Source organism: Lissotriton vulgaris, chromosome 1_1, assembly GCF_964263255.1.
Source record: "Lissotriton vulgaris chromosome 1_1, aLisVul1.2, whole genome shotgun sequence".
NCBI lineage: Eukaryota > Metazoa > Chordata > Amphibia > Caudata > Salamandridae > Lissotriton > Lissotriton vulgaris.
In genome coordinates, this window is record NC_141685.1 from 231,688,644 (window position 1) to 231,703,484 (window position 14,841).

General features: G+C 40.1%; 13 non-coding genes across 13 annotated transcripts; all 13 read right to left on the minus strand.

The window, feature by feature from the left end:
- Positions 1-207: 207 nt before the first annotated feature.
- Positions 208-280, minus strand: TRNAK-CUU (transfer RNA lysine (anticodon CUU)). The gene has a single exon. It is a non-coding gene; the product is annotated as a tRNA-Lys (tRNA).
- A 1,637-nt stretch (positions 281-1,917) lies between these two features.
- On the minus strand, positions 1,918-1,990 carry TRNAA-AGC (transfer RNA alanine (anticodon AGC)). Its single transcript has one exon. It is a non-coding gene; the product is annotated as a tRNA-Ala (tRNA).
- Positions 1,991-2,540: 550 nt separating this feature from the next.
- Positions 2,541-2,613, minus strand: TRNAK-CUU (transfer RNA lysine (anticodon CUU)). Its single transcript has one exon. It is a non-coding gene; the product is annotated as a tRNA-Lys (tRNA).
- Positions 2,614-3,188: 575 nt separating this feature from the next.
- Positions 3,189-3,261, minus strand: TRNAA-AGC (transfer RNA alanine (anticodon AGC)). The gene has a single exon. It is a non-coding gene; the product is annotated as a tRNA-Ala (tRNA).
- Positions 3,262-3,593: 332 nt separating this feature from the next.
- On the minus strand, positions 3,594-3,666 carry TRNAK-CUU (transfer RNA lysine (anticodon CUU)). The gene has a single exon. It is a non-coding gene; the product is annotated as a tRNA-Lys (tRNA).
- A 573-nt stretch (positions 3,667-4,239) lies between these two features.
- Positions 4,240-4,312, minus strand: TRNAA-AGC (transfer RNA alanine (anticodon AGC)). The gene has a single exon. It is a non-coding gene; the product is annotated as a tRNA-Ala (tRNA).
- Positions 4,313-4,643: 331 nt separating this feature from the next.
- TRNAK-CUU (transfer RNA lysine (anticodon CUU)) lies at positions 4,644-4,716 on the minus strand. The gene has a single exon. It is a non-coding gene; the product is annotated as a tRNA-Lys (tRNA).
- A 1,636-nt stretch (positions 4,717-6,352) lies between these two features.
- On the minus strand, positions 6,353-6,425 carry TRNAA-AGC (transfer RNA alanine (anticodon AGC)). Its single transcript has one exon. It is a non-coding gene; the product is annotated as a tRNA-Ala (tRNA).
- A 1,392-nt stretch (positions 6,426-7,817) lies between these two features.
- Positions 7,818-7,890, minus strand: TRNAK-CUU (transfer RNA lysine (anticodon CUU)). The gene has a single exon. It is a non-coding gene; the product is annotated as a tRNA-Lys (tRNA).
- A 1,636-nt stretch (positions 7,891-9,526) lies between these two features.
- On the minus strand, positions 9,527-9,599 carry TRNAA-AGC (transfer RNA alanine (anticodon AGC)). Its single transcript has one exon. It is a non-coding gene; the product is annotated as a tRNA-Ala (tRNA).
- A 1,392-nt stretch (positions 9,600-10,991) lies between these two features.
- Positions 10,992-11,064, minus strand: TRNAK-CUU (transfer RNA lysine (anticodon CUU)). The gene has a single exon. It is a non-coding gene; the product is annotated as a tRNA-Lys (tRNA).
- A 2,053-nt stretch (positions 11,065-13,117) lies between these two features.
- TRNAR-CCU (transfer RNA arginine (anticodon CCU)) lies at positions 13,118-13,190 on the minus strand. The gene has a single exon. It is a non-coding gene; the product is annotated as a tRNA-Arg (tRNA).
- A 601-nt stretch (positions 13,191-13,791) lies between these two features.
- On the minus strand, positions 13,792-13,864 carry TRNAA-AGC (transfer RNA alanine (anticodon AGC)). The gene has a single exon. It is a non-coding gene; the product is annotated as a tRNA-Ala (tRNA).
- Between the last annotated feature and the right edge of the window lie 977 nt (positions 13,865-14,841).

Below are 14,841 nucleotides of genomic sequence, written 5' to 3' on the forward strand. Positions count from 1 at the left end.
GATGTTTTACAGTTCAGGTTGGCCTGTTTACTACTCGAATATGAGTGATATTGCGGTGTGTTCATCTAGACTCATACCCAAGCTAATCTTGAAGTTAAATTTCCCACCAATGAGAAACCAAGGGAGATACCATTTCTGATAGTTACTGCATGTCTAATGCAAAAATAATCACCAGATTATGAGAGTCCAGCAAAAATTACTCATTTTCGCCCAACGTGGGGCTCGAACCCACGACCCTGAGATTAAGAGTCTCATGCTCTACCGACTGAGCTAGCCGGGCTCCCACTTTAAGATGGTATGCAGACTAATTATTTTTTATGAAGGAAATCCATTCCTAGACAATTTTTGGGAGTTATTGCAGGTCTAATGCAAGATTAATCTCCATATTATGAGAGTCAATGCAATAATCAGGCAAAAATTACTCTTTTTCGGCCAACGTGGGGCTCGAACACACGACCCTGAGATTAAGAGTCTCATGCTCTACCGACTGAGCTAGCCGGGCTCCCTCCTTAAGTCAGTATGCACACCAATCCCTTTTTGTGAAGAAAATCAAATCCTGGATATTCCTCTACTCTTGTTTTGCAAGGAAAGCCAGATTTATACATCCTTCAGAGGACAGAGTGTCCAAAAAAATAAGAGAAAATGAAAATGGAAGTTGTGAGAACTTAATTTTGAGATTGCATAAGAATTCAAATTCCTCTCACATGCTAAAGAATACCTGAACCCTTTTGATTAAACCACTTTAGTTGTTATAATGAGACCATATTTGAAAGCCATCTGTGATTTTTCTGTTCTTACTCTGCAATGACCTTGGCAATGACAAGTTAAAAATAAAATGTATGCAAATTTTATAATGGAGAATGCGGGCATCGATCCCGCTACCTCTCGCATGCTAAGCAAGCGCTCTACCATTTGAGCTAATTCCCCTGTGTGTTTAATCTGCATAACATGAAAAAAAGTAACCTTACTGCCTTCCACACTTTATTTGAAGTCCAATTGCCCATAAAAGTGTTAAGTTCACTCCTAACTTATGCCTTACCTCCACTTATGGGATGTTTTACAGTTCAGGTTGGCCTGTTTACTACTCGAATATGAGTGATATTGCGGTGTGTTCATCTAGACTCATACCCTAGCTAATCTTGAAGTTAAATTTCCCACCAATGAGAAACCAAGGGAGATACCATTTTTGATAGTTATTGCATGTCTAATGCAAGAATATTCACCAGATTATGAGAGTCAATGCAATAATCCAGCAAAAAGTACTCATTTTCGCCCAACGTGGGGCTCAAACCCACGACCCTGAGATTAAGAGTCTCATGCTCTACCGACTGAGCTAGCCGGGCTCCCACTTCAAGATGGTATGCAGACTAATCATTTTTTATGAAGGAAATCCATTTCTGGACAATTTATGGGAGTTATTGCAGGTCTAATGCAAGATTAATCTCCATATTATGAGAGTCAATGCAATATTCAGGCAAAAATTACTCTTTTTCGCCCAACGTGGGGCTCGAACACACGACCCTGAGATTAAGAGTCTCATGCTCTACCGACTGAGCTAGCCGGGCTCCCTCCTTAAGACAGTATGCAGCCCAATCCCTTTTTGTGAAGAAAATCAAATCCTGGATATTCCTCTACTCTTGTTTTGCAAGGAAAGCCAGATTTATACATCCTTCAGAGGACAGAGTGTCAAAAAAAATAAGAGAAAATGAAAACGGAAGTTGTGAGAACTTCATTTTGAGATTGCATAAGAATTCAAATTCCTCTCACATGCTAAAGAATACCTGAACCCTTTTGATTAAACCACTTTAGTTGTTATAATGAGACCATATTTGAAAGCCATCTGTGATTTTTCTGTTCTTACTCTGCAATGACCTTGGCAATGACAAGTTAAAAATAAAATGTATGCAAATTTTATAATGGAGAATGCGGGCATCGATCCCGCTACCTCTCGCATGCTAAGCGAGCGCTCTACCATTTGAGCTAATTCCCCTGTGTGTTTAATCTGCATAACATGAAAAAAGTAACCTTACTGCCTTCCACACTTTATTTGAAGTCCAATTGCCCATAACAGTGTTAAGTTCACTCCTAAATTTATGCCTTACCTCCACTTATGGGATGTTTTACAGTTCAGGTTGGCCTGTTTACTACTCGAATATGAGTCATATTGCGGTGTGTTCATCTAGACTCATACCCAAGCTAATCTTGAAGCTAAATTTCCCACCAATGAGAAACCAAGGGAGATACCATTTCTGATAGTTATTGCATGTCTAATGCAAGAATATTCACCAGATTATGAGAGTCAATGCAATAATCCAGCAAAAATTACTCATTTTCGCCCAACGAGGGGCTCGAACCCACGACCCTGAGATTAAGAGTCTCAAGCTCTACCGACTGAGCTAGAAGATGGTATGCAGACTAATCATTTTTTATGAAGGAAATCCATTCCTGGACAATTTTTGGGAGTTATTGCAGGTCTAATGCAAGATTAATCTCCATATTATGAGAGTCAATACAATATTCAGGCAAAAATTACTCGTTTTCGCCCAACGTGGGGCTCGAACCCACGACCCTGAGATTAAGAGTCTCATGCTCTACCGACTGAGCTAGCCGGGCTCCCACTTCAAGATGGTATGCAGACTGATTATTTTTTATAAAGGAAATCCATTCCTGGACAATTTTTGGGAGTTATTGCAGGTCTAATGCAAGATTAATCTCCATATTATGAGAGTCAATGCAATATTCAGGCAAAAATTACTCATTTTCGCCCAACGTGGGGCTCGAACACACGACCCTGAGATTAAGAGTCTCATGCTCTACCGACTGAGCTAGTCGGGCTCCCTCCTTAAGACAGTATGCAGACCAATCCCTTTTTGTGAAGAAAATCAAATCCTGGATATTCCTCTACTCTTGTTTTGCAAGGAAAGCCAGATTTATACATCCTTCAGAGGACAGAGTGTCAAAAAAAAATAAGAGAAAATGAAAATGGAAGTTGTGAGAACTTAATTTTGAGATTGCATAAGAATTCAAATTCCTCTCACATGCTAAAGAATACCTGAACCCTTTTGATTAAACCACTTTAGTTGTTATAATGAGACCATATTTGAAAGCCATCTGTGATTTTTCTGTTCTTACTCTGCAATGACCTTGGCAATGACAAGTTAAAAATAAAATGTATGCAAATTTTATAATGGAGAATGCGGGCATCGATCCCGCTACCTCTCGCATGCTAAGCGAGCGCTCTACCATTTGAGCTAATTCCCCTGTGTGTTTAATCTGCATAACATGAAAAAAAGTAACCTTACTGCCTTCCACACTTTATTTGAAGTCCGATTGCCCATAACAGTGTTAAGTTCACTCCTAACTTATGCCTTACCTCCAGCTAATGGGATGTTTTACAGTTCAGGTTGGCCTGTTTACTACTCGAATATGAGTGATATTGCGGTGTGTTCATCTAGACTCATACCCAAGCTAATCTTGAAGTTAAATTTCCCACCAATGAGAAACCAAGGGAGATACCATTTCTGATAGTTATTGCATGTCTAATGCAAGAATAATCACCAGATTATGAGAGTCCAGCAAAAAATACTCATTTTCGCCCAACGTGGGGCTCGAACCCACGACCCTGAGATTAAGAGTCTCATGCTCTACCGACTGAGCTAGCCGGGCTCCCACTTCAAGATGGTATGCAGACTAATCATTTTTTATGAAGGAAATCCATTCCTGGACAATTTTTGGGAGTTATTGCAGGTCTAATGCAAGATTAATCTCCATATTATGAGAGTCAATGCAATATTCAGGCAAAAATTACTCGTTTTCGCCCAACGTGGGGCTCGAACCCACGACCCTGAGATTAAGAGTCTCATGCTCTACCGAATGAGCTAGCCGGGTTCCCTCCTTAAGACAGTATGCAGACCAATCCCTTTTTGTGAAGAAAATCAAATCCTGGATATTCCTCTACTCTTGTTTTACAAGGAAAGCCAGATTTATACATCCTTCAGAGGACAGAGTGTCAAAAAAAATAAGAGAAAATGAAAATGGAAGTTGTGAGAACTTCATTTTGAGATTGCATAAGAATTCAAATTCCTCTCACATGCTAAAGAATACCTGAACCCTTTTGATTAAACCACTTTAGTTGTTATAATTAGACCATATTTGAAAGCCATCTGTGATTTTTCTGTTCTTACTCTGCAACGACCTTGCAATGACAAGTTAAAAATAAAATGTATGCAAATTTTATAATGGAGAATGCGGGCATCGATCCCGCTACCTCTCGCATGCTAAGCGAGCGCTCTACCATTTGAGCTAATTCCCCTGTGTGTTTAATCTGCATAACATGAAAAAAGTAACCTTACTGCCTTCCACACTTTATTTGAAGTCCAATTGCCCATAACAGTGTATAAGTTCACTCCTAACTTATGCCTTACCTCTACTTATGGGATGTTTTACAGTTCAGGTTGGCCTTTTTACTACTCGAATATGAGTGATATTGTGGTGTGTTCATCTAGACTCATACCCTACCTAATCTTGAAGTTAAATTTCCCACCAATGAGAAACCAAGGGAGATACCATTTTTGATAGTTATTGCATGTCTAATGCAAGAATAATCACCAGATTATGAGAGTCCAGCAAAAATTACTCATTTTCGCCCAACGTGGGGCTCGAACCCACGACCCTGAGATTAAGAGTCTCATGCTCTACCGACTGAGCTAGCCGGGCTCCCACTTCAAGATGGTATGCAGACTAATCATTTTTTATGAAGGAAATCCATTCCTGGACAATTTTTGGGAGTTATTGCATGTCTAATGCAAGATTAATCTCCATATTATGAGAGTCAATGCAATATTCAGGCAAAAATTACTCGTTTTCGCCCAACGTGGGGCTCGAACCCACAACCCTGAGATTAAGAGTCTCATGCTCTACCGAATGAGCTAGCCGGGTTCCCTCCTTAAGACAGTATGCAGACCAATCCCTTTTTGTGAAGAAAATCAAATCCTGGATATTCCTCTACTCTTGTTTTGCAAGGAAAGCCAGATTTATACATCCTTCAGAGGACAGAGTGTCAAATAAAATAAGAGAAAATGAAAATGGAAGTTGTGAGAACTTCATGTTGAGATTGCATAAGAATTCAAATTCCTCTCACGTGCTAAAGAATACCTGAACCCTTTTGATTAAACCACTTTAGTTGTTATAATGAGACCATATTTGAAAGCCATCTGTGATTTTTCTGTTCTTACTCTGCAACGACCTTGGCAATGACAAGTTAAAAATAAAATGTATGCAAATTTTATAATGGAGAATGCGGGCATCGATCCCGCTACCTCTCGCATGCTAAGCAAGCACTCTACCATTTGAGCTAATTCCCCTGTGTGTTTAATCTGCATAACATGAAAAAAGTAACCTTACTGCCTTCCACACTTTATTTGAAGTCCAATTGCCCATAACAGTGTTAAGTTCACTCCTAACTTATGCCTTACCTCCACTTATGGGATGTTTTACAGTTCAGGTTGGCCTGTTTACTACTCGAATATGAGTGATATTGCGGTGTGTTCATCTAGACTCATACCCTAGCTAATCTTGAAGTTAAATTTCCCACCAATGAGAAACCAAGGGAGATACCATTTTTGATAGTTATTGCATGTCTAATGCAAGAATATTCACCAGATTATGAGAGTCAATGCAATAATCCAGCAAAAATTACTCATTTTCGCCAAACGTTGGGCTCGAACCCATGACCCTGAGATTAAGAGTCTCATGCTCTACCGACTGAGCTAGCCGGGCTCCCACTTCAAGATGGTATGCAGACTAATTATTTTTTATGAAGGAAATCCATTCCTGGACAATTTTTGGGAGTTATTGCAGGTCTAATGCAAGATTAATCTCCATATTATGAGAGTCAATGCAATATTCAGGCAAAAATTACTCTTTTTCGCCCAACGTGGGGCTCGAACACACGACCCTGAGATTAAGAGTCTCATGCTCTACCGACTGAGCTAGCCGGGCTCCCTCCTTAAGACAGTATGCAGACCAATCCCTTTTTGTGAAAAAAATCAAATCCTGGATATTCCTCTACTCTTGTTTTGCAAGGAAAGCCAGATTTATACATCCTTCAGAGGACAGAGTGTCAAAAAAAATAAGAGAAAATTAAAATGGAAGTTGTGAGAACTTCATTTTGAGATTGCATAAGAATTCAAATTCCTCTCACATGCTAAAGAATACCTGAACCCTTTTGATTAAACCACTTTAGTTGTTATAATGAGACCATATTTGAAAGCCATCTGTGATTTTTCTGTTCTTACTCTGCAATGACCTTGGCAATGACAAGTTAAAAATAAAATGTATGCAAATTTTATAATGGAGAATGCGGGCATCGATCCCGCTACCTCTCGCATGCTAAGCGAGCGCTCTACCATTTGAGCTAATTCCCCTGTGTGTTTAATCTGCATAACATGAAAAAAGTAACCTTACTGCCTTCCACACTTTATTTGAAGTCCAATTGCCCATAACAGTGTTAAGTTCACTCCTAAATTTATGCCTTACCTCCACTTATGGGATGTTTTACAGTTCAGGTTGGCCTGTTTACTACTCGAATATGAGTGATATTGCGGTGTGTTCATCTAGACTCATACCCAAGCTAATCTTGAAGTTAAATTTCCCACCAATGAGAAACCAAGGGAGATACCATTTCTGATAGTTATTGCATGTCTAATGCAAGAATATTCACCAGATTATGAGAGTCAATGCAATAATCCAGCAAAAATTACTCATTTTCGCCCAACGTGGGGCTCGAACCCACGACCCTGAGATTAAGAGTCTCAAGCTCTACCGACTGAGCTAGCCGGGCTCCCACTTCAAGATGGTAAACAGACTAATCATTTTTTATGAAGGAAATCCATTCCCGGACAATTTTTGGGAGTTATTGCAGATCTAATGCAAGATTAATCTCCATATTATGAGAGTCAATGCAATATTCAGGCAAAAATTACTCGTTTTCGCACAACGTGGGGCTCGAACCCACGACCCTGAGATTAAGAGTCTCATGCTCTACCGACTGAGCTAGCCGGGCTCCCTCCTTAAGACAGTATGCAGACCAATCCCTTTTTGTGAAGAAAATCAAATCCTGGATATTCCTCTACTCTTGTTTTGCAAGGAAAGCCAGATTTATACATCCTTCAGAGGACAGAGTGTCAAAAAAATAAGAGAAAATGAAAACGGAAGTTGTGAGAACTTCATTTTGAGATTGCATAAGAATTCAAATTCCTCTCACATGCTAAAGAATACCTGAACCCTTTTGATTAAACCACTTTAGTTGTTATAATGAGACCATATTTGAAAGCCATCTGTGATTTTTCTGTTCTTACTCTGCAATGACCTTGGCAATGACAAGTTAAAAATAAAATGTATGCAAATTTTATAATGTAGAATGCGGGCATCGATCCCGCTATCTCTAGCATGCTAAGCGAGCGCTCTACCATTTGAGCTAATTCCCCTGTGTGTTTAATCTGCATAACATGAAAAAAGTAACCTCACTGCCTTCCACACTTTATTTGAAGTCCAATTGCCCATAACAGTGTTCAGTTCACTCCTAACTTATGCCTTACCTCCACTTATGGGATGTTTTACAGTTCAGGTTGGCCTGTTTACTACTCGAATATGAGTGATATTGTTGTGTGTTCATCTAGACTCATACCCTACCTAATCTTGAAGTTAAATTTCCCACCAATGAGAAACCAAGGGAGATACCATTTTTGATAGTTATTGCATGTCTAATGCAAGAATAATCACCAGATTATGAGAGTCCAGCAAAAATTACTCATTTTCGCCCAACGTGGGGCTCGAACCCACGACCCTGAGATTAAGAGTCTCATGCTCTACCGACTGAGCTAGCCGGGCTCCCACTTCAAGATGGTATGCAGACTAATCATTTTTTATGAAGGAAATCCATTCCTGGACAATTTTTGGGAGTTATTGCATGTCTAATGCAAGATTAATCTCCATATTATGAGAGTCAATGCAATATTCAGGCAAAAATTACTCGTTTTCGCCCAACGTGGGGCTCGAACCCACAACCCTGAGATTAAGAGTCTCATGCTCTACCGAATGAGCTAGCCGGGTTCCCTCCTTAAGACAGTATGCAGACCAATCCCTTTTTGTGAAGAAAATCAAATCCTGGATATTCCTCTACTCTTGTTTTGCAAGGAAAGCCAGATTTATACATCCTTCAGAGGACAGAGTGTCAAATAAAATAAGAGAAAATGAAAATGGAAGTTGTGAGAACTTCATGTTGAGATTGCATAAGAATTCAAATTCCTCTCACGTGCTAAAGAATACCTGAACCCTTTTGATTAAACCACTTTAGTTGTTATAATGAGACCATATTTGAAAGCCATCTGTGATTTTTCTGTTCTTACTCTGCAACGACCTTGGCAATGACAAGTTAAAAATAAAATGTATGCAAATTTTATAATGGAGAATGCGGGCATCGATCCCGCTACCTCTCGCATGCTAAGCAAGCACTCTACCATTTGAGCTAATTCCCCTGTGTGTTTAATCTGCATAACATGAAAAAAGTAACCTTACTGCCTTCCACACTTTATTTGAAGTCCAATTGCCCATAACAGTGTTAAGTTCACTCCTAACTTATGCCTTACCTCCACTTATGGGATGTTTTACAGTTCAGGTTGGCCTGTTTACTACTCGAATATGAGTGATATTGCGGTGTGTTCATCTAGACTCATACCCTAGCTAATCTTGAAGTTAAATTTCCCACCAATGAGAAACCAAGGGAGATACCATTTTTGATAGTTATTGCATGTCTAATGCAAGAATATTCACCAGATTATGAGAGTCAATGCAATAATCCAGCAAAAATTACTAATTTTCGCCAAACGTTGGGCTCGAACCCATGACCCTGAGATTAAGAGTCTCATGCTCTACCGACTGAGCTAGCCGGGCTCCCACTTCAAGATGGTATGCAGACTAATTATTTTTTATGAAGGAAATCCATTCCTGGACAATTTTTGGGAGTTATTGCAGGTCTAATGCAAGATTAATCTCCATATTATGAGAGTCAATGCAATATTCAGGCAAAAATTACTCTTTTTCGCCCAACGTGGGGCTCGAACACACAACCCTGAGATTAAGAGTCTCATGCTCTACCGACTGAGCTAGCCGGGCTCCCTCCTTAAGACAGTATGCAGACCAATCCCTTTTTGTGAAAAAAATCAAATCCTGGATATTCCTCTACTCTTGTTTTGCAAGGAAAGCCAGATTTATACATCCTTCAGAGGACAGAGTGTCAAAAAAAATAAGAGAAAATTAAAATGGAAGTTGTGAGAACTTCATTTTGAGATTGCATAAGAATTCAAATTCCTCTCACATGCTAAAGAATACCTGAACCCTTTTGATTAAACCACTTTAGTTGTTATAATGAGACCATATTTGAAAGCCATCTGTGATTTTTCTGTTCTTACTCTGCAATGACCTTGGCAATGACAAGTTAAAAATAAAATGTATGCAAATTTTATAATGGAGAATGCGGGCATCGATCCCGCTACCTCTCGCATGCTAAGCGAGCGCTCTACCATTTGAGCTAATTCCCCTGTGTGTTTAATCTGCATAACATGAAAAAAGTAACCTTACTGCCTTCCACACTTTATTTGAAGTCCAATTGCCCATAACAGTGTTAAGTTCACTCCTAAATTTATGCCTTACCTCCACTTATGGGATGTTTTACAGTTCAGGTTGGCCTGTTTACTACTCGAATATGAGTGATATTGCGGTGTGTTCATCTAGACTCATACCCAAGCTAATCTTGAAGTTAAATTTCCCACCAATGAGAAACCAAGGGAGATACCATTTCTGATAGTTATTGCATGTCTAATGCAAGAATATTCACCAGATTATGAGAGTCAATGCAATAATCCAGCAAAAATTACTCATTTTCGCCCAACGTGGGGCTCGAACCCACGACCCTGAGATTAAGAGTCTCAAGCTCTACCGACTGAGCTAGCCGGGCTCCCACTTCAAGATGGTAAACAGACTAATCATTTTTTATGAAGGAAATCCATTCACGGACAATTTTTGGGAGTTATTGCAGATCTAATGCAAGATTAATCTCCATATTATGAGAGTCAATGCAATATTCAGGCAAAAATTACTCGTTTTCGCACAACGTGGGGCTCGAACCCACGACCCTGAGATTAAGAGTCTCATGCTCTACCGACTGAGCTAGCCGGGCTCCCTCCTTAAGACAGTATGCAGACCAATCCCTTTTTGTGAAGAAAATCAAATCCTGGATATTCCTCTACTCTTGTTTTGCAAGGAAAGCCAGATTTATACATCCTTCAGAGGACAGAGTGTCAAAAAAATAAGAGAAAATGAAAACGGAAGTTGTGAGAACTTCATTTTGAGATTGCATAAGAATTCAAATTCCTCTCACATGCTAAAGAATACCTGAACCCTTTTGATTAAACCACTTTAGTTGTTATAATGAGACCATATTTGAAAGCCATCTGTGATTTTTCTGTTCTTACTCTGCAATGACCTTGGCAATGACAAGTTAAAAATAAAATGTATGCAAATTTTATAATGTAGAATGCGGGCATCGATCCCGCTATCTCTAGCATGCTAAGCGAGCGCTCTACCATTTGAGCTAATTCCCCTGTGTGTTTAATCTGCATAACATGAAAAAAGTAACCTCACTGCCTTCCACACTTTATTTGAAGTCCAATTGCCCATAACAGTGTTCAGTTCACTCCTAACTTATGCCTTACCTCCACTTATGGGATGTTTTACAGTTCAGGTTGGCCTGTTTACTACTCGAATATGAGTGATATTGTTGTGTGTTCATCTAGACTCATACCCTACCTAATCTTGAAGTTAAATTTCCCACCAATGAGAAACCAAGGGAGATACCATTTTTGATAGTTATTGCATGTCTAATGCAAGAATAATCACCAGATTATGAGAGTCCAGCAAAAATTACTCATTTTCGCCCAACGTGGGGCTCGAACCCACGACCCTGAGATTAAGAGTCTCATGCTCTACCAACTGAGCTAGCCGGGCTCCCACTTCAAGATGGTATGCAGACTAATCATTTTTTATGAAGGAAATCCATTCCTGGACAATTTTTGGGAGTTATTGCATGTCTAATGCAAGATTAATCTCCATATTATGAGAGTCAATGCAATATTCAGGCAAAAATTACTCGTTTTGGCCCAACGTGGGGCTCGAACCCACGACCCTGAGATTAAGAGTTTCATGCTCTACCGACTGAGCTAGCCGGGTTCCCTCCTTAAGACAGTATGCAGACCAATCCCTTTTTGTGAAGAAAATCAAATCCTGGATATTCCTCTACTCTTGTTTTGCAAGGAAAGCCAGATTTATACATCCTTCAGAGGACAGAGTGTCAAAAAAAAATAAGAGAAAATGAAAATGGAAGTTGTGAGAACTTCATTTTGAGATTGCATAAGAATTCAAATTCCTCTCACATGCTAAAGAATACCTGAACCCTTTTGATTAAACCACTTTAGTTGTTATAATGAGACCATATTTGAAAGCCATCTGTGATTTTTCTGTTCTTACTCTGCAATGACCTTGGCAATGACAAGTTAAAAATAAAATGTATGCAAATTTTATAATGTAGAATGCGGGCATCGATCCCGCTACCTCTCGCATGCTAAGCGAGCGCTCTACCATTTGAGCTAATTCCCCTGTGTGTTTAATCTGCATAACATGAAAAAAGTAACCTTACTGCCTTCCACACTTTATTTGAAGTCCAATTGCCCATAACAGTGTATAAGTTCACTCCTAACTTTTGCCTTACCTCCACTTATGGGATGTTTTACAGTTCAGGTTGGCCTGTTTACTACTTGAATATGAGTGATATTGTGGTGTGTTCATCTAGACTCATACCCTAGCTAATCTTGAAGTTAAATTTCCCACCAATGAGAAACCAAGGGAGATACCATTTTTGATAGTTATTGCATGTCTAATGCAAGAATATTCACCAGATTATGAGAGTCAATGCAATAATCCAGCAAAAATAACTCATTTTCGCCCAACGTGGGGCTGGAACCCACGACCCTGAGATTAAGAGTCTCATGCTCTACTGACTGAGCTAGCCGGGCTCCCACTTCAAGTTGGTATGCAGACTAATCATTTTTTATGAAGGAAATCCATTTCTGGACAATTTATGGGAGTTATTGCATGTCTAATGCAAGATTAATCTCCATATTATGAGAGTCAATGAAATATTCAGTCAAAAACTACTATTTTTCGGCCAACGTGGGGCTCGAACCCACGACCCTGAGCTTAAGAGTCTCATGCTCTACCGACTGAGCTTGCCGGGGTCCCTCCTTAAGACAGTATGCAGACCAATCACTTTTTGTGAAGAAAATCAAATCCTGGATATTCCTCTACTCTTGTTTTGCAAGGAAAGCCAGATTTATACATCCTTCAGAGGATAGAGTGTCAAATAAAACAAGAGAAAATGAAAATGGAAGTTGTGAGAACTTCATGTTGAGATTGCATAAGAATTCAAATTCCTCTCACATGCTAAAGAATACCTGAACCCTTTTGATTAAACCACTTTAGTTGTTATAATGAGACCATATTTGAAAGCCATCTGTGATTTTTCTGTTCTTACTCTGCAATGACCTTGGCAATGACAAGTTAAAAATAAAATGTATGCAAATTTTATAATGGAGAATGCGGGCATCGATCCCGCTACCTCTCGCATGCTAAGCGAGCGCTCTACCATTTGAGCTGATTCCCCTGTGTGTTTAATCTGCATAACATGAAAAAAGTAACCTTACTGCCTTCCACACTTTATTTGAAGTCCAATTGCCCATAAGAGTGTTAAGTTCACTCCTAACTTATGCCTTACCTCCACTTAAGGGATGTTTTACAGTTCAGGTTGGCCTGTTTACTACTCGAATATGAGTGATATTGCGGTGTGTTCATCTAGACTCATACCCTAGCTAATCTTGAAGTTAAATTTCCCACCAATGAGAAACCAAGGGAGATACCATTTTTGATAGTTATTGCATGTCTAATGCAAGAATATTCACCAGATTATGAGAGTCAATGCAATAATCCAGCAAAAATTACTCATTTTCGCCCAACGTGGGGCTCGAACCCACGACCCTGAGATTAGGAGTCTCATGCTCTACCGACTGAGCTAGCCGGTCTCATGCTCTACCGACTGAGCTAGCCGGGCTCCCACTTCAAGATGGTATGCAGACTAATCATTTTTTATGAAGGAAATCCATTCCTGGACAATTTTGGGAGTTATTGCATGTCTAATGCAAGATTAATCTCCATATTATGAGAGTCAATGCAATATTCAGGCAAAAATTACTCGTTTTCGCCCAACGTGGGGCTCGAACCCACGACCCTGAGATTAAGAGTCTCATGCTCTACCGAATGAGCTAGCCGGGTTCCCTCCTTAAAACAGTATGCAGACCAATCCCTTTTTGTGAGGAAAATCAAATCCTGGATATTCCTCTACTCTTGTTTTGCAAGGAAAGCCAGATTTATACATCCTTGAGAGGACAGAGTGTCAAAAAAATAAGAGAAAATGAAAATGGAAGTTGTGAGAACTTCATTTTGAGATTGCATAAGAATTCAAATTCCTCTCACATGCTAAAGAATACCTGAACCCTTTTGATTAAACCACTTTAGTTGTTATAATGAGACCATATTTGAAAGCCATCTGTGATTTTTCTGTTCTTACTCTGCAATGACCTTGGCAATGACAAGTGAAAAATAAAATGTATGCAAATTTTATAATGGAGAATGCGGGCATCGATCCCGCTACCTCTCGCATGCTAAGCGAGCGCTCTACCATTTGAGCTAATTCCCCTGTGTGTTTAATCTGCATAACATGAAAAAAGTGACCTTACTGCCTTCCACACTTTATTTGAAGTCCAATTGCCCATAACAGTGTTAAGTTCACTCCTAACTTATGCCTTACCTCCACTTATGGGATGTTTTACAGTTCAGGTTGGCCTGTTTACTACTCGAATATGAGTGATATTGCGGTCAAGTCAAGTCAAGTCAGAGAACTTATATAGCGCACTACATACCCAGAGGGTCTCAAGGCGCTTAGGGAGGGGAAGAGGATTACTTGTCAAATATCCACGTTTTAAGTTGCTTTCTGAATGCTAGGTGGTTCTGGGTAAGGCGAAGGTAAGTGGGGAGTGAGTTCCATGTTTTAGCAGCCAGGTATGAGAAGGATCTGCCTCCCATGGTTGTCTTGTTGATGCGAGGTACAGTGGCGAGGGCTTGGCTGGAAGAACGTAGTTGGCGGGAGGGGGTGTAGAAGGACAGTCGTGAGTTGAGGCATTCTGGTCCGATGTCGTAGAGTGATTTGTGTGCGTGGGTTAGCAGTCAGAAAGTGATCCTCTTATTGACGGGTAGCCAGTGGAGGTCTTTCAAGTGACCAGAGATGTGTTCGTTACGCGGGATGTCTAATATGATCCTGGCTGAGGCGTTTTGGATTCGTTGGAGTTTCTTCTGGAGTTTAGCGGTAGTACCTGCGTAGAGGGTGTTTCCGTAGTCCAGTCGGCTCGTGACCAGAGCATGGGTGACTGTTTTCTGGTTTCGGTGGGGATCCAGCAAAATGTTTTTTTGAGCATGCGAAGAATGTTGAAGCAGGATGAGGATACTGCGCTGACTTGTCTGTTCATTGAAAGTGAAGAATCCAGGATAACGCCTAGGTTCCGTGCGTGGTCTGTCGGGGTGGGTGCTTTTCCAAGGGCTTCCGGCCACCAAGAGTCGTCCCATGCAGAGGGGGATGTACCTAAGATGAGGACTTCAGTTTTATCTGAATTCAGTTTC